The sequence below is a fragment of the Haliotis cracherodii genome, unplaced genomic scaffold, assembly GCF_022045235.1.
Source record: "Haliotis cracherodii isolate W230 unplaced genomic scaffold, xgHalCrac1.p SCAF_5, whole genome shotgun sequence".
NCBI classification, from domain to species: domain Eukaryota; kingdom Metazoa; phylum Mollusca; class Gastropoda; order Lepetellida; family Haliotidae; genus Haliotis; species Haliotis cracherodii.
In genome coordinates this window covers 190,127-217,639 of record NW_027266308.1, presented here as the reverse complement: position 1 = coordinate 217,639, position 27,513 = coordinate 190,127, and the positions used below count along the sequence as shown (strand labels likewise).

The following is a 27,513-nucleotide window of genomic DNA, read 5'->3' as shown; positions in this document are numbered from 1 at the left end:
TGCGGATCCAGATGGCTCCATCATCCGCGAATTTCGATGTGTTTACTTTAGGGGATAGACCCTCGAATAGATCGTTTATCATTATATTGAAGAGGGTGGGGCTGAGGATACTGCCCTGTGGAGTGCCATTTTCTAGGGGACATTGGTCCGATAGAGTTTGGTCTATACACACGGTTATTTTACGATTGTTTAGGAAGTCCTGGATGTAGTTTATTATCTGACCTTTGAGTCCTATTTTTTAAAGTTTTTGTATTAGCCCATCGTGCCATACCATGTCGAAAGCTTTAGAGAAGTCTAAGAAGATGCCTGTGGTATATTGTTTATTTAGTTGTCCTGTCTTAATATCTTGTTCTAGTCGGGCGAGGTTATCTAGGGTTGAGCGGCCAGGAGTGAAACCGCTTTGATCTGGGTTTATGGTGTTATTTTGGGTTAAGTAATGTTGTAATCTATTTTTAGCCATTGATTCCATTACTTTACATAAGTTTGAAGTTAGGGATATTGGTCTATATGAGTTAGCTTGATTAGCTGGTTTATTAGGTTTAGGGATTGGTATGACTAGGGCCTGTTTCCAGGGAGTAGGAACCTGTCCGTTTAGGTAGATGAGATTGTATAGTTTGAGTAGTGCCTGGAGCAGTTTTAGGGGGAGTTTTTTAATTATTTGGTAAGAGGTTAGGTCTAATCCTGGGGCTGTGCCCTTTTTCCTGTTTTGGATTACGTAGAGGAGCTCCTCCATTGTGTAGGGTTGATTTATTTCTAGATTGTTATTGTTTGGTTCTTTTGTGGGTTTGTTTTCTGTTTTAAGTTTATCTTGGAATTTTTGGCTGAAGTTGCTGTTTCTGCTAACGGCCGAAAAGTGGTTGGCGAGATTATTTGCTTTTTGGGCGGGGTTGGTTGAGTTGTTAATGTTAGGTTTTTTTTTATGTCGTTTTAAGCCTCTAATGGCGTGGATTTTGCGCCAGACCGTTCTGGCATCTGTACGGTTATTTATACCTTCGCAGAATTTTTTCCAGTCTCTACTTTTGGCTATTTGGACTAGTTTTTGAACCTGGTGGTTTAGTTCGTGGGCTATGTTTAAATATTTGTAGTCGCGTTTTGCTTTATTGAAGGCTGATTTACGTTTTCGTCTAGTCTGTTCTATTTCCTCATTCCACCATGGTACCGTCGGTTTGCCTGTCTTAGATGTTTTGAAGGGGATGGAGGTTTTGGCTGCGTTTATTATATAGTCTGTTAGGTTTTTACAATAGGTTTCTGGATCATTATTTTCTATTTCGTTTCTAGTAACTGTGTAATGGTAGCACATATATAGTAATGAACAACAATGGACAGACAAAGAGACAACGACGTTGCTTTGGACATATGGGCGTGATTAACAAACACAGTTCATGGGATGATCAATTAGGGCAATAAATGCCATACTATAAAAGCAGTAGTTAAAGGGAAGTGATATGGTAGTCCAGGCTGACTGACAGTCAATATACAATGGAATGTTGGTGGGGATTAACAACGGGGATTAGCGCCTAAAACGTAATGACAATTAAGTTATGGAGACATGGCTACAGGGTAAATTGCCCTTGAAGTCAAATGTACTGCAGACAATGGTAGTCATAAATCAGTCGCTATGACAACTTCCCTCCGTTCCGTGAAGCTTGGACCCCAAGCTTTGACAAGTCCAAATTGATATGTGTGAACTTTTTCACCAACGGAAACAATAGTGCAAAATGTGAACAAAATCAGTTAGATGAATTCATGATATCGTTGAAATTCTTGTGCAACAAATATACCTATGCTATGACGGTATGAAAGTGGTCATCTAGCCAATTTGATTAAGTGCCAGTTTGAAAGTGATCTTTGTAATGTGCAAATTCACTACGAGTTAATTACCGCTTTGGACAGATTCAATAAATATATTATTGAGGTTCTTTGAATTCAGGAGTCTGGTTTGGCGGTGCGACTCAGTACTGAATAATGATAATGAGTAATGTCATAAAAAGTACAAATTAAACATCTCAGCAAATATTTCACATAAAGAAATTTGAAACCAGGAGTCTAACTTTACCGCGCGACTCAAACGTTACTTGTGGGTACTATTGCCCTTTTAAGTACAATGGGTGCTCTTCCCGTGTCTTTGACGGAGCTTGCCCAGATATTGTGGGTGCGATGCCCAAGAAAAAAAAAGCCTTAATTCCGACATCTAAACTCTGAAATGCTGAATACTGCTGTGCTGTTAATTACTTAATACTGACATACAATAAAACATATGTGTGGGGGTGGCTCACCCAAGAATATCCCTAATCTGAATTCAAAGTCCTAGACAATACATTCAATTTTGTACCAAACTGTGCACATTAATAACTTGTACCAAATGACAAATCTTGTCGTTTAGATTTTTGAAATTACGAGTCGAGCTTTAAGGTGTGACTCGATAACCCTACAGCTTAGGTTTGTCTGGGCCCTAGCTGTATCTATATGTCTGGCGTGGCCTGGAGACATTTCAAAGATTCCCTACACAATAACTTCAAAGATCTAGCTTGACTAAAGATGTAATTTGGAGTATATTGCACACATACAAAACTGAATTTTGGAAAGACACATTTTGGCATTAATATACTGGCTTTGATTAAACATACCTGGTTGCACTATTCAACAGTCACACAATATATATCCTTGATTGAGTCCATGTAAGTAAACACAAATTAGTAAGTCCCAATGAGATATCTTGTACACAGTGTCCATCTTGTAGGTGCCCGTGAGGCGGTTTTTGTATGATCTGCATCATGATGGCTGTGGTCAGGATCACTGCGGGATAGGCGTTTATACTTCCTTGGTCCAGTGTATGAACGAAATCTTGAGAGATTCGGAGAGATTCCTGTAGTTTTCTTCAATCTTGTTTCTTCATGGCTCGAGTTGATGATTGTTCTTCAGGGTGGTAGGCATACAGAGAGGTTACGGGATCGGGAGTAAGCTAATAAGTTACTCCAGCCGGATTCTAACACCAGTTGTCAACGTGCATGTTGACGGGGAATTAGCTCTTGGGGGAATAAAGGACAAAATCGACATCACTGTCCCCGGAACGCTTTATGCACAACATGTAAACAATAAACAACAATTGCACAATGAGCGGAATACCTGCTCTGACAACACATAGTCAAACACAGCAATGAGCAGACTTTCCAGCTCAGGCGTACAAGAGGTGAGCGGAGCTCCAGCTCACCTCAGGGCGTTTCCTACGAGCAGCATATCCTGCTCGAGGTCGTCCCTATGCCAGCACTCGGAATACCAAGCCTGACTAACACCCTAGTAACTGTGTAATGGTAGCACATATATAGTAATGAACAACAATGGACAGACAAAGAGACAACGACGTTGCTTTGGACATATGGGCGTGATTAACAAACACAGTTCATGGGATGATCAATTAGGGCAATAAATGCCATACTATAAAAGCAGTAGTTAAAGGGAAGTGATATGGTAGTCCAGGCTGACTGACAGTCAATATACAATGGAATGTTGGTGGGGATTAACAACGGGGATTAGCGCCTAAAACGTAATGACAATTAAGTTATGGAGACATGGCTACAGGGTAAATTGTCCTTGAAGTCAAATGTACTGCAGACAATGGTAGTCATAAATCAGTCGCTATGACAGAATCAATATATTTAGACAAATTACAGAAAAAAATCGTTTCTTTGACACTACTGAACTGCTACGGATGCTCTATTGAACACCCCTCACATGTCCATCACGAGGGCCTAATGCTTTCGACGGGCGAACAAATCGACAAGTATTTCGACACCGCACTGGAGGACATCTCACATGGGGATATCCTAGTGTGTCACACGCCTTTCTGTGCGGTAATTCACATTTATGCACAGATGTCACTGTGTCTGTACGATATTTTTTTTCACAAATTATGTTACAATTAGATCAATAATTGAAATCAAGGACGCGTTTCTACATCACACTGTGGTCACAATAGTATATGTAATAGAATCGTCCATATTACAACAGTAAAAGCGGTAACTTTAGAGGTTTCTGAAATATCTCTGATTGTGGCCGTAGAATAAAAGAGCCTCGACTCAATATGCATTTCATTTAGTTTTTGTTTTGTTTGCAACTGTAAACAATTTTCCGTATTCTGTTGTTCGTGGCCCAATTTAACGTGGGGTCTGGAGAAAATTAGTATCGCTTTATATGATAGACTGTTCGGAATTAAATTCTGTTCGTGCAAAACGATAGCTATATTGTAGACGGTATACAAGTACCAAATATATCATATACAGCACTTTGACCCCGATCTATGGGTGGTGGTGCATATCGAAAATGTTATTGAATGTATACGGAGAAAGAAATACGGGGAAGTGCACAGGTACATCGGACATAAAATATACATAACCCAGAATGAAACGCGGGGTGTTGTACTATGGCTGAAAGCCTTTGCGACGTCAAACTTCATATTTCCATTCCATTCCTTTTGTATTTTATACTACTACTGCTCTATTATACATTACATTATTACATACCTTTATTACATGTCAAGCATCATATTAGTTATCCAATAATTATAAAATGCGCTGTACAGCTGTAAATGATATTGTTTATCTGTATGTGTATATGGGCCAATGGCCTTTCATACAATAAAGATTGATTGATTGATTGACATGTTATATACATCATTATAAATGAAATCGCGGGGGAGTATGTATATCGGATATAACCTATACATCACTCAGAACGATAGATAACGATAGAGGGTTTGTATCGGATGTATTATATTATACAGACTTCAGAATGTTGTAGATGCAGACCCATGTAAGCCTTGAAACATGCTAAGAAGTATCCTAGCTGGATGTTGACGCTTGTTTCAGAGTGGCAATCTACCCACATATACAAGTAACTGGTAACCTCAAATGCCTCCTTAACTTAACCCTATCACATATACATGATGTAGGTAATGCAAGCTCAAAAGTTTGGTGTGCAAATTTAACACTTACAGACAGAAGCGGTAAGACGGATATGACTGCTCATGCATGCATGCACCCGTAAACCAGACCTAACAGAAAGGAGTATACAGTTACTCCATAGTGTTTTAGGAACCAGACAGCTTCAATATATATATCTGCTCATGCATGCATGCACCAGTAAACCAGACCTAACAGAAAGGAGTATATAGTTACTTCATAGTGTTTTAGGAACCAGACAGCTTCAATTTGAAATTGCAGTATGTCTTGTGTCATCTCCAAATGACAGGAAAGATATATTGAAGCTAGTCGAAATAATATATTTAGCCTAAATTAGCGATGATCCATGGACAGTGCAGTGTGTATGTTGGACAGTGCTTAAATTATACCCACAGCTTCGCCTGTCGTGTGAGGCGACAATCGATGGTTGGTTGGTTATTGTTAAACGCCGCACTCAGCAATATCCTAGCTGTACGATGGCAGTCTGTAAATAATCGAGTCTGGACCAGACAATCCAGTGATAGACATCATGAGTATCGATCCATGTAATTGGGATACGATGACATGCATCAACCAAGTCAGCGAGCCTGACCACCCGATCCCGTTTGTCGCCTTTTACGACAAGCATAGTCGCCTTTTATGGCAAGAATGGATTGCTGAAGACCTATTCTACCCCGGATCTTCACGGGCACGACTCTCAATGGACCGGGTGGTCATGCTTGTATAGTGACTTCGTTGATTGTGTGTCATGTACCCCGATATAAATACATGTAATTGATACTTGGCCAGACAAGCGATTGGTTTAAGTATGAACAACGGCCCACGCCAACACGATGTCTCGCAATCAACCAAATAACGAACCTGACTACCCGAGGTTCGTTAGTCGCCTGTCATTATACGATTCTAAGCCGGACTCCCCGATCCGATCAAGGGAATATTACCTGCATGCTCATCTTTGCTGTTACTGGTACAGTAAAATGTTGGTCCACATGGGCAGAGAGCACTATAGTGATTGATATTATAAGCAAACATCCAGCACGTCGGAGGACACTGAACCTCCGATCCATGAAGACACCTGGTAAGACAATTATAATTAAGCATGTGGTGCTGGGGACCACTTCTACACCAAATCAACTGCCTGACTGGCCTAGTAGATAGACGTCTGCAGGAGTGAGAAAGTGTTTGAATATGTATTTACACTGCTTTTAGCAGCATTCCTGGAGTATCATGGCGCGGGACACCAGAAATAGGGTTTACTCATTGAACACATGATGGGAATCGAACCCGGGCCTTCGACGTGACGAGCGAACGCTTTGACCAATACGCTAACCAATCGCACCCCTGACAGCGGAAGGTACGATAAACGGAATAAGATAGTACCCGTGCTTGGCGATTGGCATTACGTGGATAAAAGAACTGTACACAGTACATAATCTGTTTCACAAAACTCATGTAAGAATCCATGCAAACTGAACAACAAAAGTTCCTTTGACATTGAATAAGATTTAATGCAAAGTTATTTTTTTTACCAAATCTGAAACAATTTCGGTTTGCAACAGATAAAAGACTCTTGTAAGTGTTCAAATGGTTTAATGTGCCATACTGACTTCAGAAAATGCGTGATTTCATTAATAAAACATGAGCATGACAAAATGTCAATTTACAAATCAATAGCGCGCTTGTCCACCTCTGGTTGCGATGCAAGCAACACATCTTCGTCTCATGTAATGGACCAAGCGTCGCACAAGGTCCTGTGGGATATCTATCCATATCTGCTGGAGCATGTTTCGAAGTTCCTGGAGTGTCTGTGGAACACGTGGTTGACGTCGGAGGTGCCGATCCATCTCATCCCACATGTGCTCGATTGGTGAAAGATCAGGGGAGCGAGCCGGCCAGGGGATGACATTCACGTTGTTTTGTTGAGGGGAATCCTGAACAAGGCGAGCAAAATGAGGCCGGGCGTTGTCGTGTTGAAAGGTAATACCTGCGCCATGACGACGCAAAAACGGTAGAACAACAGGGCCGATTATCTCGTCGCGCTGTCCATTGAGATATCCCTCTACAACTATCAAACGGGTCCTCTGTCTTGCTGTAATCCTACCCCCCACTTCTGGTCTAGGTGATATGAATCATAATATAGTCAAAAATCTCTTAAAATGAGAAATATTGACCCATTACATAAAGTTTCTGTCAATAGGTGTGAAATGTTATTTACGATCTGCAGCCAAGAAGAAATCTTAAGATTCCATTAAGTGTAGATTTTAAAGGCATTATCCCACTTCTGGTCTAGGTGATATGAATCATAATATAGTCAAAAATCTCTTAAAATTAGAAATATTGACCCATTACAAACAGGTTCTGTCCATAAGTGTGAAATGTTATTTACTATCTGCAGCCAAGAAGAAATCTTAAGATTCCAATAATTGTAGATTTTAGAGGCATTATCCCACTTCTGGTCTAGGTGATATGAATCATAATATAGTAAAAATCTCTTAAAATTAGAAATATTGACCCATTAAATAAAGGTTCTGGCCATAAGTTTGAAATGATATTTACGATCTGCAGCCAAGAAGATATCTTAAGATTCCATTAAGTGTAGATTTTAGAGGCATTATCCCACTTCTGGTCTAGGTGATATGAATCATAATATAGTCAAAAATCTCTTAAAATTAGAAATATTGACCCATTACATAAAGTTTCTGTCAATAGGTGTGAAATGTTATTTACTATCTGCAGCCAAGAAGAAATCTTAAGATTCCATTAAGTGTAGATTTTAGAGGCATTATCCCACTTCTGGTCTAGGTGATATGAATCATAATATAGTCAAAAATCTCTTAAAATTAGAAATATTGACCCATTACATAAAGGCTCTGTCCATAAGTGTGAAATGTTATTTACTATCTGCAGCCAAGAAAAAATCTTAAGATTCCATTAATTGTAGATTTTATGGGTGTTATTCCACTTCTGGTCTAGGTGATATGAGTCATAATATAGTCAAAAATCTCTCAAAATTAGAAATATTGACCCATTACATAAAGGTTCTGTCCACATGTGTGAAATGTTATTTACTATCTGCAGCCAAGAAGATACCTTAAGATTCCATTAATTGTAGATTTTATGGGTGTTATTCCACTTCTGGTCTAGGTGATATGAATCATAATATAGTCAAAAATCTCTTAAAATTAGAAATATTGACCCATTACATAAAGGTTCTGTCCATAAGTGTGAAATGTTATTTACTATCTGCAGCCAAGAAGAAATCTTAAGATTCCAATAATTTGTAGATTTTAGAGGCATTATCCCACTTCTGGTCTAGGTGATATGAATCATAATATAGTCAAAAATCTCTTAAAATTAGAAATATTGACCCATTAAATAAAGGTTCTGTCCATAAGTGTGAAAGGTTATTTACGATCTGCAGCCAAGAAGATATCTTAAGATTCCAATAATTGTAGATTTTAGAGGCATTATCCCACTTCTGGTCTAGGTGATATGAGTCATAATATAGTAAAAAATCTCTTAAAATTAGAAATATTGACCCATTACAAACAGGTTCTGTCCATAAGTGTGAAATGTTATTTACTATCTGCAGCCAAGAAGAAATCTTAAGATTCCAATAATTGTAGATTTTAGAGGCATTATCCCACTTCTGGTCTAGGTGATATGAATCATAATATAGTAAAAATCTCTTAAAATTAGAAATATTGACCCATTAAATAAAGGTTCTGGCCATAAGTGTGAAATGATATTTACGATCAGCAGCCAAGAAGATATCTTAAGATTCCATTAAGTGTAGATTTTAGAGGCATTATCCCACTTCTGGTCTAGGTGATATGAATCATAATATAGTCAAAAATCTCTTAAAATGAGAAATATTGACCCATTACATAAAGTTTCTGTCAATAGGTGTGAAATGTTATTTACGATCTGCAGCCAAGAAGAAATCTTAAGATTCCATTAAGTGTAGATTTTAAAGGCATTATCCCACTTCTGGTCTAGGTGATATGAATCATAATATAGTCAAAAATCTCTTAAAATTAGAAATATTGACCAATTACAAACAGGTTCTGTCCATAAGTGTGAAATGTTATTTACTATCTGCAGCCAAGAAGAAATCTTAAGATTCCAATAATTGTAGATTTTAGAGGCATTATCCCACTTCTGGTCTAGGTGATATGAATCATAATATAGTAAAAATCTCTTAAAATTAGAAATATTGACCCATTAAATAAAGGTTCTGGCCATAAGTTTGAAATGATATTTACGATCTGCAGCCAAGAAGATATCTTAAGATTCCATTAAGTGTAGATTTTAGAGGCATTATCCCACTTCTGGTCTAGGTGATATGAATCATAATATAGTCAAAAATCTCTTAAAATGAGAAATATTGACCCATTACATAAAGTTTCTGTCAATAGGTGTGAAATGTTATTTACGATCTGCAGCCAAGAAGATATCTTAAGATTCCAATAATTGTAGATTTTAGAGGCATTATCCCACTTCTGGTGTAAGTGATATGAGTCATAATATAGTCAAAAATCTCTTAAAATTAGAAATATTGACCCATTACAAACAGGTTCTGTCCATAAGTGTGAAATGTTATTTACTATCTGCAGCCAAGAAGAAATCTTAAGATTCCATTAATTGTAGATTTTATGGGTGTTATTCCACTTCTGGTCTAGGTGATATGAATCATAATATAGTCAAAAATCTCTCAAAATTAGAAATATTGACCCATTACATAAAGGTTCTGGCCATAAGTGTGAAGCGTTATTTACTATCTGCAGCCAAGAAGAAATCTTAAGATTCCAATCATTGTAGATTTTAGAGGCATTATCCCACTTCTGGTCTAGGTGATATGCATGATAATTCAGTCATGCCTCGCTTATACGGACTTCAGATATTCGGAAACCTCGGTTCCCTGACGATTTTCATTCAAAACGAAATAAACACTATATAAATTTACCCGTATATATGGGAATTCAGTTTCCGGAACTGGATGGTCATTTTCATACACAAAACACTGAAATGCACACAAAATTGCCTCACTTACCCGGACAAAACAGTTCCGCTGGTGGTAATCCTTCCGCTGGTGGTAATCCTTTGATTTGTGAGAAGTCAATTAACCAAGTGACATTGAGTTACGTTTGAGACGAGCTTGTTTATTGTACATGTAATCCCATTCGATAAATATGGCGTCTGTGGACTTCAAACTGTGAGTATGGCCAAGAAGAAATCTTATTGGTGTTATCCCACTTCTGGTCAAAGGTACTAATGGTAAGCGCAAGGTTAGGTGTGCACGAATGGGTGCAGTATCTAAAATAACGACAAATAACATTGAAAACATAGAAGTCATTAGATATGCGATTAGTAGTATCAAACTGATTGACAACATCATACAAACTCACTCTAGTTTTTTTTGTAGATAATATAAACAACAAAGACCGCATACAGTGGAATCCGATGATTGTATCTGTACAGTATTGTAGGTATAATGCGATACATTGGACTTGAGGTACTGAACAGTTGGGTTATCAAGCTGGCGTCCTAGGCTGTCAAACAGTTCTGCTCTGTTTCCCTTAACATAAACAGCCTGCCAGTGTTTACCCTCCTTCGCACTGTCTGCAGTGTTAACAATAAAAGCCCATTCTCTGTTGGTATGTGATATGTGTGGTAATGTATCGCGGGCATACACACCTAGTTGATTGTCCTTAAACTGCGATCACTCCGAATGGCGCACAGTAACTGTAAAGAGTTAATAGCCTTATTTCACAATCACGTTTCGCGCTTGGTCAATTTCGATGATACTGCTTCTTTCACTGAGTACAATGCAACTGAGAGTCTTGTTGAGAGGGGGGCACGGGTGGCCCAGTCGTCTAAGGCGCCACGATTCGCTGTGCCGAGTTGCGTGCCCTGGACACGCCAGGAACCTATGATTGTGGGTTCAAATCCCGGTTCACCACGATTATGTTTCTCGGTTTGTCAGCACCATACCCGTGCTCGTGGGTTTCACCGAAGTGGTAAACGTCTGAGACCTGCATCACTTCGGGCTTTACTCCCACATAAAGCTGACACGTCGTGATATAACTGGAATAATGTTAAAAGCGGCGTTAAACCCAACTCACCAACTCACTCTTGGTGAGAGTTGACGTGAGCTCTACCTCCAATCTTACATTCCCACTTCTTGCTAAGTTGAGATAATCCGATTCTAGAAAGACAGGTTCTAACGAGAATACAAACAGGGCATTTCCGAATAGGAATTCTCTAGAAATATCATTTCCTACATTCTTTCTCCACATGTCTGTTCCATCAAACAGGTTGACGTAGGCCCCTATGTCATCTGACTCGACTGGTCTTCCGGGAACACTGACACCATACACACAGTGTTTATCATTGATGATTGAAAATTGAAACAGTTCCCCGTATAGCACCCATTGAGACTGTCACTATCGACAAAACCCACAACGTAACGATTGGCGACGTAACTAGACACGTTGTCTATGCTGTGACTCAGCTGGGTCAATGGAATGCTAGTCACCTTCACCTCTGTTATGGTGTAAGGATAGTGAGCATTGGACTTTTGAAACAGATTGTTGTGAGCCAAAATCAAAGCAGGGTTCACCTTCAGTTTACAGGCTTTTAGATAGGCATCAATGAGTTCAATTGTAGGATTGACTGTTCTTTCCACTCATTATACTGAAGGAAGGTGATGTTCTGTAAAATGTTAGGTTCCTGTCGACACCGTTAAGGTTTTACTACACCAAATCAGAACCAGTTTGGACAGTGCGGTTTTCGTAGGGAGCCTTCAGTGCAGATCGAGATATATCTGCAGGCTGTGATTGGAGGATATTCTGTAAGATCTTTATGTCTTTCAAATGTACATCCATCCAGTTATTAAAACTGACCATGTTTTTCTATATTTAGTACCGTCTTTTTCAACATGATGACTTATGCTGAATGTGACCACAGCTATTTTCAAGTAGGTGACATTTGGTGCGAAGCTGGGGGGGGTGTGTTTAGCTTCCGGTACTCGGAAAATGAGCTGGCTAAGCTAGTCATTTTTATTTTTTTTATTGCTGCTCTAGGGCCAAACTGTGCACACACATACAGGTAATAGCTGTTGAACGCTTAGTTATTTAAAAAAAAATCATAACGTTACCATTGAAGTCTATGGGAAAACATTTGGTTGTGTGTAACCTTAACTAGGTGACGATTCATGTTGAACACATCCTCGTAGATGGGACCGGAGAACGTCAGACTCTTGCTTGTTGCAATAAAGTTTCCACGCATTGAGAATCCTGTAATAGTTCCGGTGATAGGATCAGTGCTTTCAATGTCGGCATTGGTCACCCTGCATCCTTGTAAAACAACTGCGATTGCAGCTGCGATCTCTTCGCATCCTAGAGTGACTTTCATCTTTAGATGCAAGCCTGAGCGTTTCAGATCAATGTAATCCCTTCCTGAATTCGTTACCTGAAACTCCACTGGTGAAGATTCGTTGATTTGACTCAGTGGGCGAATGTTGACAAAATAGTGTTGAAATATACTGGTCTGATAAGGCGGCGGATTGAATAGCGAGAGGCAGTCCTTGTCATTTAACAGTGACATTGAATTTTGCTTGTTTTTTAACTAAAGATATCTTCTTCTTCAACAGGTGTGCTTTTTAGAACTTTAGCAGTTCTCGAAGGTATGTTTTCAGTGCGACGCATTTTCTTGGATGTGACAGTCTTCTCACCTGCTTTGCGTTTTATAGCCTTGATGCGTTTTTCTTTCGCACCTGCTCTCTCAACTTCGCTCTGATTCAGATGTCGGTCATAGTGTAACTTTAGGTGCTTCCTTACGTTTGTCATTTGACACGTTATTTGAAGAAATAATGAAATTCATCTTCTTAGTTTTACTTCCAGTGACATTTGTCACTGCTCCTACCATGTGTTTCTCAAAGTACTGTTTCCATTTAGAATAGTCTGGTACATAAACGGGTAAGTGCTCCATGATAAAATCTTCAGTCTAAGAAGGGATACTGACGTAAGAGTAGTGTCGCATGCGTCTCTTCTTTAATAAATGATTCAGTTGTTCTATTACTAGCTCCTATATGTAATTCTACATTTGGCGTCTCTTTCACAGAGACAGGACTGTAAAAGGGTTTAGCGAACAAGTAACTGGGACCATGTCTTAGATCAACACGTCTCAACAATGTGGTCTGTCTTTCACCTACCAGTGAGCTATCGCATATGTTGCATAGAATATCAACATAGGAGTCGTTCATGTCCTTAAGATCTGTCTTTCCGAAATTGTGTTCAACTAAAGCAACTACCCAAAGCCCCTCAAATGTTTACCTCTGATTTAAGTTCACTTTGAAGTGATATGGCGTGTTTTCTGGGAAATATGACATTTTAGAGTCTGAGCTGAACAGATAGTTCTCTCGGTTTCGTCAACATATGAATCGAAAGAAGTAGGCCAATCAAATCACATCACAGATGAAACAAAAAGCTAAAGACATGGCTCATGCAGGGTTTACCTATGAAAACAGAGGAGACACCTATGTCAGTTTTAAATGCAAGATTCACCTGAAGGGATGGAAAAGTACAGTATCCGTGGATAGAGCATGAGAAGTGGTCTTTGGAGGGCGAATATGGTAGTACAGTACACAATAGATTGGTCGTACAATATTCAGTGACAGTATATAATATGATGACAGTGGTCTGTATTAAATAGAAAACAACAGTGGTGATGGCAAAAGTCAGTGATAATAGTATATTCACCAAATGGCGACAGCTGTCAAGCTTCCGAGAAAGGCCAAGGCAGGGAATCCTGGCTGAGGATTGATCTCTACACGAAAGTTGGTCTTAAAGGGGCACTGATCTAACGCAGTTCCCCGGGACTGGTTGTTGCCTTTGTTATTGTTTTTTCCAAGTGAGTACCCGGATGTATAGCAGAAATCTAGACTAGTTCGCGACCTCTGCTGCACCATTCGTAAGCGCATTAGTCACTTTTATTGGTAGTAATAAGGGCGCATGGTCACATTGATCAACGAATGATAATAAGGAAATGTAGGTATCTTTGTGGGTAGCATCGGTAATGGTGACGAAGTTTTAATAAGTCACTTGCTTGGTAATTTTGCGATATTCGTTTACACTATTTCGACTTGCAACACAAAGTAGATATTTCACCTGAGCATTGCTTTTTATATAGTGTGTATATTTGTTTCTGTCACAAATATTGCCTCCAGCCTCCAAGTTTATTTAGCTGTCCTTGCAGACGGTAGCCCATTCTCTGGTCACGCTCAGTTGCGTTGCGTATCATCCGGGTAATTACTTTTCACGAAATTTACAGTCACTTGGCTTCACTGAGTCTTTCGAAGAAGGCACGTATCCTCTTCAGGTGTTTTTCCCACTTCATGGAAAGATTGATGACATTGTCAACATAGGCTTCGACACCCTTAAGTAATGTAATGTTCGTTCACACATTTTATGTCGGTAAAACATCTGTAACTACCATCAGGCTTCGGCATAAGAATGCAAGGTGAACATCAGGCACTATAACTTGGGTCAATAATGTCATTGTCCAGCTTGTATTGATCCTCCTGCTTGATTGGATTCATCTGATAGGAATGTTGTTTCACAGGCATAGCATAACCTACATCTCCATCATGATTCGCTCAGTCTGTACGGCCAGGTACATCCGTGAACAAGTGAGCAAACACTTGCATTAACTCTATCACTTAAACACAGATGACAAATAACCTAACTTAGCATTAAAGTTAGCTAAAACTTCAGAATTGTGTAGCTTAGGGCTAGCATCATCAGCAATGCAATCGAACGTGACAAAGTCACAAATCTCATCAGCATCGCAGTCTGATAAAACATCCACAGGTGATACAGTGGCAACAAACTGATGAGGTAAAATGTCATTTCTTTTTATGACGTCTGGTGTTTGTATGATATAGTCAGTATCACTGAGTTTTCGGTCAATAACATGCGGACCGTGGTACCCAGCATGTAATGGTGGACCAGCTTTACCGTCAGAGCTGAAATTTCTCTCTTGTGATTTTTTTGTCATAATGTCAATCATTTTGTCCTGGGGTTCCTTCAAGTTATCCCAAGCAACTTCACTAGTGTTTAAAGCCCAGCCCAAAATGATGAGACAAATGACATTCCAAAAAACTCATATCTAGCAGACATATCATTCAGCTAATGTTCCTTTAACTGATATAAAGGTCCATGAACAGTATGGCCAAAGACAAAGTCATTGGGTCTAAAACCTAGTGACTATTGAACTGACTCCCTCACAGCAAACAATTAGGAGATAAACCTACTGTGTTTTGAAATTTGATGTAGTCCCACTGTAGAGTAGATACCTGATACTTTCATTTGGAGCAGAGCGCTTTACATCAAATTTCAAAATACAGTAGGTTTATCTCCATTCTACCATGACAGCAACAAGGTTTTGAAAACGTCGCTCTCTCGCAATGCGTAACAACACAGGGTACAAAGGTCCACAATCTTAGAACATTCCGCAAAGTGGTCACAGATAGTTATATACAACAAACAGTACTCTTGTTCAAGATTAAGATCCCATAGTCTTGAGTAAGTCAAAAATAAGTGTACAAAACACATAGTTTTTCACAAAGAAGTTGACAAATTACCCTCGAAACTTAGTCAAAAGATAGATGTTTTAATTTCATCACAACTTTTTGTGCACTGTTTAGAAAGCCATTGTGTGATAGCAATGACGCAGTTGTGGTGCAGAAATAGTTGGTCGCGTATGATTATCTTAATTGCATGTGTTCTGAAATGAATTTCATCAAGTTTGACTTCAATGATGTCGAAAATTGTTTCCGCCTTTCAGTGTTTTCTGATGGACTTTCCAATAATCTGCAAAATCCTTATGATGGTGGTTGACGGAAATGGCAACGAATATCGATCACAAATAAGTTTTTTTAACATGTTGTCATCAATACAGTTCTTTTAAAAAAAATAATAATGTTATATTTTACTGTCATTTTCGGTTGTTTCAATAAGGAAATAGCTTAAATTGTTCCGATTCTGGTCACCAAAAAATATGTCCCTATCAGATTCATAGACATTTTTTTTGTATGCAAAAGATATGCCTTCGATAAATCTCTTAATGTAATCATCGAAGCAGTCAGGGTTGTGGCCTAGAGCGCTCAAAACATCCGATTTCAAACTACCATATTACCTCTATTGGATAGTATGCCCTCTATTCATTTCGCGAGAGCCGTTGACTCGGAGTGCATTTGAGACCTGGCTTGTATTAGAGACCCAGCGTGTAACAGAGGAAATAAAGATACGTTTTACAGTTCATATGGGGGTGATCGATCGGCAGCCATTTTTTATGAATCGCTATGTAGGCTATCTATGTATTCGTATGCACGTTTTTTGTGTGAAAACGCTTAAAATATGTGGGTTTCGATCCGTAGTAAAAAGGAAACCTCTTTATCACCAGTCAGAATCAAGCATTCATCAATGTCATGGTAGAATTAGGAGATAAACCTACTAGAGTAGATACCTCTTTATTTTAATTTTGAACCGAGCAATTTAGCCTTTTAATTTCTACCAAACTGTTTTACACTGTTGTACACTGTTGTACAATGTGGACTGACTCATTTTTCGGAATTTTGCGAGAGAGGTCATTTCTTGGAAATCGAAAATGCCATGATTTCTACTGTAGGGGTGACGGGTTATATAAAAAGGTTTTGAAATGCTAAACGAATATATTTCTCCAACAAACTTTATGAATTAACATTCTGTTATACCTTTATCATGTGTAAGTGTTATTAGTTAGTTAGAAATTACCCCCTGTAAACAATAATAAAATCAAAATAAATGCCTCTCTAAACCCGAACTTGGACATGGCAGAACTTGACCTTCATCACAGTTACTCACACCTGCCAGCTGTCAATGGCTGACAATCTTGTGTTTACATTCTCCGTAACGCGTTATAGAATGAAGCAAGATGACAACCAACATTTTACTTTCATTGTCGGTTGTTTGAATGAGGAAATAGCTTAAATTGTTCCGATTCTGGTCATCATAGAACATTTCTCTAACAGTTTCATAAACATTTAATTGTATGCAAAAGATATGCCTTCGTTAAATCTTTTAATGTCATCATCAAAGCAGTCAGGGTTGTGGCCTACAACGCCCCAAACATCCGATATCAAACTACCATATTTCTTCTATTTGACACTACGCCGTCTATTAATTTCGTGAGAGTCCTTGACTCTGCGTGTATTAGAGACCTGGCTGGTATTAGAGACCCTGTGAGTTTTAAAGGAAATAAAGATTCCTTTTACAGTTTATGTGGGGATGATTGATCGGCAGCCATTTTTTATGAATCGATATGTAGGCTTTCTATGTATTCATGCGCACGTTTTTTTGTGAAAAGGCTATATATATATGAAAGGGGTTTCCGTAGCAAAAAGGGAACCTCTTGTTAACCAATAAGACTCAAGAATTCATCAATGTCATGGTAGAATAACAAATGCATGCCTTCATCCCAATCCTTCTCGGTCTCAAAACCGTGAAGGTTCTTCACAAACTGTTATGGGTTTCAAAGGTGTGGCTGGGATTTTCTGATTAGGTTTGCCAACTATTTGATACACATTTTGCAAATTTCAGACACTTCAAGATTTGTGACCTTCCAAAGTTGTTTCATGTACCAAACTCAAAACATGTTTTCGATATACAGTAAACTACAGTTATAACGAACTCAAAGGGACCACTAATTTTAGATCATCATAACCATAGTTTGTTATAAGCATATATGCAGCATAACTACAGCAAATAGTCGGGGCCAAACAGTAAGTTCGTTATATCCGTCAGTTCGTTATAAGCGTGTTCGTTTTAACCGTAGTTTACTGTAAATTTGGAAGAACAATTTGATGGAAAACCTTCCATTCATTATCAGCAGGTACATTAGACGGCCTCCATTTCCTAATCAAAACACCAACCTTCAAATAATAGCAAACTGGAACCTTGTCAGCGTTTTCAAAACAGAGCTCTGGGTCTTCCCCCTGGACCTTAACTTACATTTCCCCTCCCAGAAATGGTTCTCAACAGCCAAACTGTCAGAACTTTTAATACTCTCTGGAATCATCTCAGAAGAAGTTTGCTCTTCCATAGCACGAGTAACAACATTCGAAGGAAAAATACGTGGAATTTCTCTTTCAAGATTTTCAGTACTTTCCGAAGTGCTCGGCCCAAGACAAACAACAGGACCAGCCAAACATCTTCCCTCTGCCAAATCATTCCCTAAGAGCAAGTCTACACCTTTAACAGGTAGAGGTTATACAACCCAGACATGCAATGGTTGACCAGCTTTATCGCCAGAGCTGGAATTTCTCTCTTGTGACTTTTTGTCATAATGTACGTTCATCTCCAACCAAGACATCAAATCTGTCTTCAAATTTTGAAAAAATGGAGATGTGCACTGGTAAAACCAGATTAACCTTCTAACCAAATTTCAGAGTTCGATGATTCCTCAAAAAGTGGTGAAATACCATCCAAAATCAGAGCACCCGTATCACTCAAAACGGTAGAGGACATTTGAACTGTCACCTCTAGCTGACATAAAACCTTTACTAATAAAAGGTAAGTACTCCTCTTTCACAACAACAGACTTTGATGACTGGTCTACAATAGCTAACTCCCCATTAGCTGAACCACAAAAAGGCTGTGACTTGACATTCACAAAAGCATTCAGGGAAGAATTAAAATATCGATATTCCATCTGTGCATGTATAAATTGAAGGCTAAGTTACGTAATTGATTAGATGAGGCCATCCCGTATAAGCAGTATACATTTATTACTTGCCCGTGAAGAGATCACCTGTTAAATACACATACAGCTGTGTTACGACGTAAATTGAAATAAAAAGGTAAATTGTAATACATGCAGTAAATTGTAATAATTTTGACGTAAATTGTAATAACAACGTTAATTGTAATAATGTTTGACGTAAATTGTAATACGCAAATTGTAATAAAAATTGACGTAAATTGTAATAATCTCTACTTGCGGTAAAATGTAATAACTTTTTACGTAAATTGTGATAACCTTATAAGTTTAGTGTCAAAGGCGTTAAATGACTAGAATCTATCCTTGTCAGGGTTGGTACAGGGTTTATCGTACAATCGTCATTAAAGTATGGGTGTGGGGTAAGGATTGAGGTCGTTATTGTACATTGTTGTATAATTATATGTATATATATAAACGCATTGAAATTTCATTTCTATGGTTGTCCAGAAGAGGATTAATAACTAGAAAGAATTAGTTTTCTTATTTATTTGAGAAATACTTAATTGTAACATATCCTATTGACGATTTTCATCATAATTGTTCATATTTAACCTAATTGAATCACATTTCATTTGGTAAAGTAGGTAATATACACAATGGAACAATTATAACGTAACAAACTTACACAAATATATTGATGTGTAAATGTGGAAAGTCTGACTTTTACTGACTGAAGCAAATTTATTTATTTTGCAACTGTATATTTGTACATATTTTATGCGGAGAGGGTTTACTAAGTTGCAAGAACTTGTCCCCAATACAATTCTCATTTTGTTCTGTGAATAAAATATGTTTAAACTAAACTAAACTAGCAAATGGATGACACATGATGTCATTCTGCAGTAGTCTGTGTGCAAGCTGATTTAAACATGTTCATATACGTAATATCAATTTATTATTATTCAAGTTTCAATTTTTTAACGTTGCTCGCTGGATGTAAAGCAAATAATGACAATGTCCTGGGCGATGTACATGTGGATATGTGAACCCGCAAGGACTACCTTTATCAATTATTTTATGTGCAGCTTGAGTCATGTCTGTATTGTTAGAATGATACTCTACTAACTGTACACAAATTTATGACTGAAAGATCGATCCTCGGGTACGTCTATTCGACAAATATGTTAATTGATTGATCATCCAATTGTCCATTGCAATAACATTGAGTTACGAGTTACCGAAGAGAGCTCTGTGCAACCGGACCCTGAAATTATGTCGATTTGCATTGGAGGTTTACTTAATTTGATAAGGAGCACATGACCGTTTCCTTGAAACAAACGAGACAATTCAATCGTATTTATACATTATATTTGGACGAGGAATTCAAATACAACAAATGAGTGACAGATGTCAAAGGAAAAAAAAACAGTCGTCAGCAAATGCAGCATAGATTACCCATGCATGGGAAAGGAGAATACTTAATACATAACATTATATACAATGTTTTTATTAATATCAAAAGAGGGGCGTGGATATTCTTTACCTACATTGCATATACTATTAGATATTGTTGATTCTCGATCTCTGTGAACTTCTCACAGGTAAAGAAATAATAATAAATAAATGCAAACCATGTTAACTTATTCAATATTTGTAGCAATGTATGATTAACATATGGATCATTAATATAACATAAAATATTTGCTTTCATACGAAGAAGTATATTTAGTGAAATAAATGAATAAATGTAACTGTCTGGATTCCTTTCATATGTCATGAAGAACTAACAACAACTTACTGACAACTTTTGCTGGGATAATAACTCCTTGCCCAACAACAAAAACAGAATCCATCATGATAACGGTACGTAATCATAATTCAAAGTATACACAAATAATATCCGGTATCTTCGGGCATGTATTGTTCAGTTTCAAAGAGCATCAGGATGTATAATAAATTTGTCGCAATCATTTATTGCTGAAATATATCTGTTTTGATCAAAATTGAAAGGATGGATAATTTTTAATGATAAGGGTTTTGTCACTAACGTAAATATTCTCTTTGATCTTATACGAAGAGTATTCTAAGATCATTAAACTCGGCAATCGTCGGTGGATTGCGCCAAGCAACCTTGATACCAAATTTGGTACCTCACGTATAATGCGGTACATAATTTTCGAAACAGATAATTACGTTTTTCATAAGTTATCACTAGTTTGTGACTTAAATACGGACAAAAAATACCTCAGAAGATAATCTTCTCTGGGGTTTTAAGAGGATTAAAATAATTCCGGCTAACATCAAGCACTCAGTCTGTAATAAAATATTCAAATTATAGCATACCTTCTTAACATTCCAATGAAAAGAATAGTGACTAAGTAAGAAAACAAATTATAATTATCTCCGATTCTATGCCCTCATCAGTATACACACACACATAAATGTACATACACACATACACACAAACACACATATACACACAAACACACACACATACATACAAACACATACACACATAGGTATGTATGTATGTGTGTGTTTGTGTGTGTGTGTTTATGCATGTATGTATGTATGTATGTATGTATGTATGTATGTATGTATGTATGTATGTATGTATGTATGTATGTATGTATGTATGTATGTATGTATGTATGTATGTATGTATGTATGTATGCATGCATGTATGCCAGTAAATACGACCTCAATATGTCATTGGTATCAGATCTATGACTGCACTTCTACATATAGTTCCAAGTGAAAGATGAGTGACACTACTATGTGAGAGATCCCACAAAAATGCTGATATGAGCAATTAAAGGTTATACAAAATGTAACAAATGAACAAAGTAAGATATTTTAAAAGATAAAATAGAAACACAAACCTGTAGATATACGAATTAGAATGTAGCAAATACATTAGATAAACGTATCTTCTACGTAGATAAAAGTATGTCCAACGAAGACATAAGTATATTCTTCGTAGATAATACGTTTTTAATTTTTATCACTAATTTTAGACGGACAATAATCCCCTGAAAGCAAAACGATTGTCGAGTTTAATGATCTTCATGTACGTTTCAAGGTCAAAGAGAAAATTTACTTTAGTGACAAACATCTTTTCATTATAAATGTTCCTTTCTATTCGGATACAAGCAAATATATTTCAGCAATTGATTGCAAGAAATTTATGATAATTCGTTTACTCTTTGAAACTGTTCAAGAGTTATCCGAAGATACCGGATGCTATTTGTGTATGCACGGGATCTGTCAACTCATTTGTTGTATTTGAATTCTTCGTCAAAATAAAATTAATTGTATATATATGATTAAATTCCCTCGTTTGTTTCAAGAAAAGGATCATGCACTCCTTATCAACTCGTATAGCGTTTCCACTGCAAATCGACACACTGGTTGACCAGCCTGTGTTTGTACCCTTCGTCATCACTCGTTCAGTCGTGTCGGACTGGTCAAAGTACCGTTGAAGCAAGTCATGCAAAAAACATCTTGAATAGTCTTATAAGAGTATTGAACAATATGTCACAATTAAGTTATTTGTCGAATATACGGTTGTGTAACCCATCATTTTGAACCCGAGGATGGATCTTTCAGTCATTTAAATTTATCGATGTTGACACCACCCTTTAATAACGATTGTACGATAAAGCCTATACCAACCATCCCTAACTTAACAGTTTTGTACGTTTGTCATCATACACAGTATTTCTCGAATTGTACATGTGAAACGCAAGGTCAACTGACAAAGATCATTTCTAGTAAATTGGCGTCTTGGACACTACGGTAGTAAGGTTAATACAACTTAAGTAAGAATTTATTACATTTTACCACAAGTAGAGATTATTACAATTTATGTCAGTTTTTATTACAATTTGCGTATTACAATTTACGTTGTTATTACAATTTACGTCAACATTATTACAATTTACTGCAAGTATTACAATTTACATTTTTATTACAATTTACGTCGTAACAAGCTGTATAATACATTGTGTAATACCAAGGCACGTGCTAATGTACCTGGGGAACAAGTAACACTAACAAACCTTGAAAGCTCTCAACATCTCTTGGCTTATTCAACGTCATTGCGCGAGGAGATGATAGATCACTGAGAGGAGCTAATTCCACTCAATGACTACAGCAACCCCGTCGCTAGGCTGACTTCACATGACATTGTTTCACCAGTGGACCGTGCAACAAAATTCAACAAATCACATCATAGAGCATTGTGACGTGATTGTAAACTTTGTGGTGCAGGTTCCACAAGGCGAGCGTGTTCAAGCGCAACGACAAAAGTAGGTGAGTTACGATGACATAAGGGCTACGGTAACTTTGTGGAATTCTAAAGGTGGGCCGTTGTATGGTGTCAAATTAAACTGTGTCAACGTTTGACGTGTTTGAAGTATTATTTTTTTAAAACTCAATTGGATTACATTGTGGATCGTGTAGGTGTCTGCCTGTTCATACATGACAATGAAAGACTAAAATAAGTTATAAATGACAAGTAATAAATAAAATACTAAACTCGCTCCCGTGTAATACCAAGTTTATGAAACTCCTGAATAGCTCTGGTATCTGACTCGCTTTCGCTCTCGTCAAATACCAGAACTATTCACTCGCTTCATAAACTTGGTATTACATGGGGACTTGTTGAGTATTCTATATGTATCAACAATTGCCAAATGTGTAACACTTTTTAACACAGTATGTATCTAGACATCTTACCTGATGTGATTATGGCCTTTAAGTAACACAGAGAAAAATCTGGAGATTGTTTCGTCTGCTACGAAGTCTGTGGTGCAGAGCCTTCAAGCAGACAGTGTCTAGACAGATTCATAGTTCATTGAATACACGACACTCTTACACCAATCTCGCCAGTCACACGCAATTCAAAGATTACCGTGTCGTCTCAACTGATATTCAGTCTATTCAAATAATTTATAGAATACATAGAAAGCCTTTTATGCACAGTTCAATACGGTTCAGTGAAAATTGCAAACACGGTTTTACTTTTTTAAATAAAAAATATAGAATAGAATATAAATAACTAAAGGACCAATCACATGGTACAACTAGTTACATCTTGCTGTATGCAATTAGTTGTACGTACTGAAGTTGTATACAACTCGGCATTCACACGGAGGCGAGTTGCATACAACTCGGATCTCGCGATATCTCTGACCAAACACTTGTGAATCACTACATTGCCGCTAGAATCCTGGTAGCGGAGGTAATTTTAAGACGTTAAGAGTTGTATATTATTGAATTTTTAATCCCATGATGGAAAATTAAAGACTGGTTTGAAACGCAAAATGTGCTAAATGTTCTTCAAGTTTCTGTTTTGCTAACAAGAAGGCCTGTAAAATAAACTCGGCGGCAAAAGAAAGTATAGGTCGAGTTCCATTATCGATAAAAAAATAACAAGAAGAGGTTTTGTTGTGAATTATAATATAATCTAGAGATGGGTAACAGATGTTTGATCAACCACTGTTTGAATAAAATTGTGCAATCACAGGTAATGTAAGCTCAAGGTAAACAATGGTGGGGTAAGAAATTTCATTTTCAAAAGTTGTCATGTCACCGAAAAATTGTCAGACACACTACAAGTTCATTGTCGACACAGTTGCCTTCAATAGCGTGTATGACCTCCAGCTTCCTCAATGCATGCTGTGCTACGCCGCCTCATCGATCACGTCAGTCTTCTGATGACGTGGACTGGAATCCGTTGCCACTCGTCTCTTGGTCTCTGTGCTGCACAGCGTTCAGGGTTCCTTGTAAAATCACTAAATCAGTCTCCACAAATACCTCCCCTGCAAAATGGATGGACCTCTCGAATAAACACCGGAGCCAAACGTTCCCCTCTGCGTCGATAAACTCGTTCTCTGCCGTCATTTCGAAACAAGTTAAACCGACTTTCATCAGTAAACTCGACGCAAATTTCTCACTTGCCAGCGTCGAACCTGCCTCGCCCATCGCAGTCTGAGGCGTCGATGTTGAGCAGTCAGTACCATTTCTCGGAAAGGACGATACACTCGGATTCCAGCAGCACGAAGGCGTCGTGGTACTGTACGTTGACTAATGGGATGTCCCAACGCTGTTGCTGCCGTCGCCGTCGCCTTTACGAATCTGTTTCGCAGGTGAATGAGCCGTATCTGACCGTCTTCCAGTGGTGTTGTCACTCCGGGTCGTCCGGTTCTAGGCATGTCCTGTGTCCTCCCTGTCTACCTGTACCGTTGAATCAGCCTGGCTCTCTCTCTCTGCTCCTGTGACAGTCATGGCATTTGTTTTGTGCGCTTTCATCACGTATGGTTATACCCTGCAGACGAACTCATTTATACAGCGAACATGCACGTGCAGTTTATGCCATAGGCGGGAAACCTGTTTCACCACACACGCGCCGTCAAAGGTGGCAGTCCTGGGCAGTCATATTCCCAATACCCACTTTCCACTTGTTATCGCTGTTTTTAGGAAAATTACAAATTGCCAGCCTATACTTTCTTTTGCCGCTTAGTTTATGTAGCCACATTTAACTGTACATAGATAAAGTACAGTGCGAGGAAAGGTTTTATTTCACAGCATTATGTAAACTGTGAGTGAACAAAATACTGTCTTATATTCGAACAGTTTCATAACAAATATGTTAGAATTGTACGATTGTGTATAACATGACACATTCGATACGAAAACGTACTTGTTTTATGTAGCGAAAATGAGGTTTCCGCCATGACGTCAAAACACGAGCGGTCCACATGTACAAAAAGGGGCATAACTCCGCAATGCTTAATTGTAAGCCATCGTAACTCAGAATCCGTCATGTCCGTGGTGAGCATTGGAGCTCTGGTTTATTACAATACCTCAAATATATGTTTGTTTATGTTTATTTACAAAGTTCCATCACAGCTATCGATTTTGATAACCACATCGGTTCCTTTTCTTGGGCAATGAATGATGGTCATCCAAAATTTCCTGATAACATATTTCAGATTTTGTGATAATATATACGTATGTCCTGTAAAAATCCCAAAAGTGTCCAATGGCCAGTTGAAACCAGATAATTTAGGTTTTATCCCAATTTATAGGAAACGTTAAAATCGGTACCACAAAAAACGTAACAGTATATATGACTACTTCATATTCGTTCATAACACAGATAAATTTTGATAAATGTTGGGTTTTATCAATAGTACAGCTCCACAACCCCACACCCAACAACCCCACACCCCACCAACGCACACCCAAACCCCAACTGACCAAGTCCAGCGTCCAATCTCAAATGGTCGGCTCCAATTTTTCCAACGTGCACCTGATTTATTCTTTAGATGTTAATGTTCTGCAAATCCAACAATAAAATCCAAATGTGAAACAAATAGTTTTGGCCACCCTTGTGTATACAATAATAAAGATATAATGTGATGAATTTTCTTCAGTTAAACATTTACTATACATCTAAGAAATGTCGTGGCTATTTTATTTAACCTATCGATATAAATTTGCCACAATAAATATTTCACGATTTTCCAAAGGAAATATGTATATGCTGCAGTGCGTTACATTCACAGCGCATCTTATAGAAAGAAAATCAGTGTCACGATGAATGTCAGTATCTATTTTCAAACAAACAGCTGATTATTAAGAGTTCCATTAATTCTATGGCATTTTATATAATATCAGTAATAGTACAACATATATGTACCCATTTTGCAGTGGTGTATTATCTTACTGATATTATTCAATTATAATTCAAGATTGAAACACTCAATGAATGCATTGTGTACTAATAGAGTTGTGGCCAGACCCTCAAAATGCCGCCCATTACAAGCACATAATCCTTCATCACATTTCACATCAACTTTGATTACTGCAACATAACCCTTACAATAAAGTAAGACCTCATATCAACTTGAATCTCAATATCAACATGATCAAATTATAACTTAATGTTATCAAATAATGTCTTAAAAGATCAGTTCAACTGGAACTGAATACAAACTGTTCGAGGCAACTGTTCCATTTAGTTGTTTTCACACTCCAGGAGAAGTATTAACTTCTGAGGGGCAGTCGGGTAGCCTTGTGGTTAAAGCGTTCGCTCGTCACGCCGAAGACCCGGGTTCGATTCCTGACATGGGTACAATGTGTGAAGCCCATTTCTGGTGTCCCCCACCATGATATTGCTGGAATATTGCTAAAAGCGGCGTTAAACCATACTCACTCACTATTAACTTCTGAATCGGACGCTCAAGATAGGCAATGGGTGCTTGCCGTCTTCCTTTAGAGTCCAATGTTGGATCTGCAATTTGCAGCTTTACTCTACGAACATGTCCATCTTTACTTGGAAATGTCTCAACAACTTTCGCAGGCTGCCATTGGTTTCTTGGCATATTGTCATTCTTGATGATCATAATATCTCCAACATGAACGTCTCTACAATGGCGAATCCATTTTTATCGGGTCTGCAGATTTTGAAGCACTTCCTTCTTCTATCTGGACAAAACTCATTTGCATAGTACTGCACTCGACGCCATTGCTTACAAGCATACAAGTCAGTCTTCTGGAAGTTTTCGGTATGAGGCAATATTATCCGACTCTTCATTGTCAACAAGTGATTTGCTGTCAGAGGTTCCAATGAAGAAGGATCATTCAACGATACTGTTGACAGTGGATGACTATTTACAATGGCTTAAGCCTCACACGTCAAAGTTCTGAGAGATTTGCCATTTAGCTGTTGACTGGCTTGATCCATTAGGGCAACAAGCACTGAACGTACAGACCGAATCTGTTG

At 38.0% G+C, this 27,513-nt stretch overlaps 1 protein-coding gene across 2 annotated transcripts in view; it reads right to left on the bottom strand.

Moving 5' to 3' along the window:
• The window catches only part of LOC139443257 (tryptophanase-like), a 47,009-nt gene extending 23,440 nt beyond the window's left edge, over window positions 1-23,569 (bottom strand). Inside the window, exon 1 of one of the 2 annotated variants that reach the window (XM_071224227.1) lies at window positions 23,460-23,569. The gene's annotated coding sequence lies outside the window, so the exon portion shown is untranslated. Of the gene's footprint in view, window positions 1-16,157; window positions 16,246-23,459 lie in introns of those variants that run through there. The other variant, XM_071224228.1, reaches the window with a different exon arrangement.
• Between the last annotated feature and the right edge of the window lie 3,944 nt (window positions 23,570-27,513).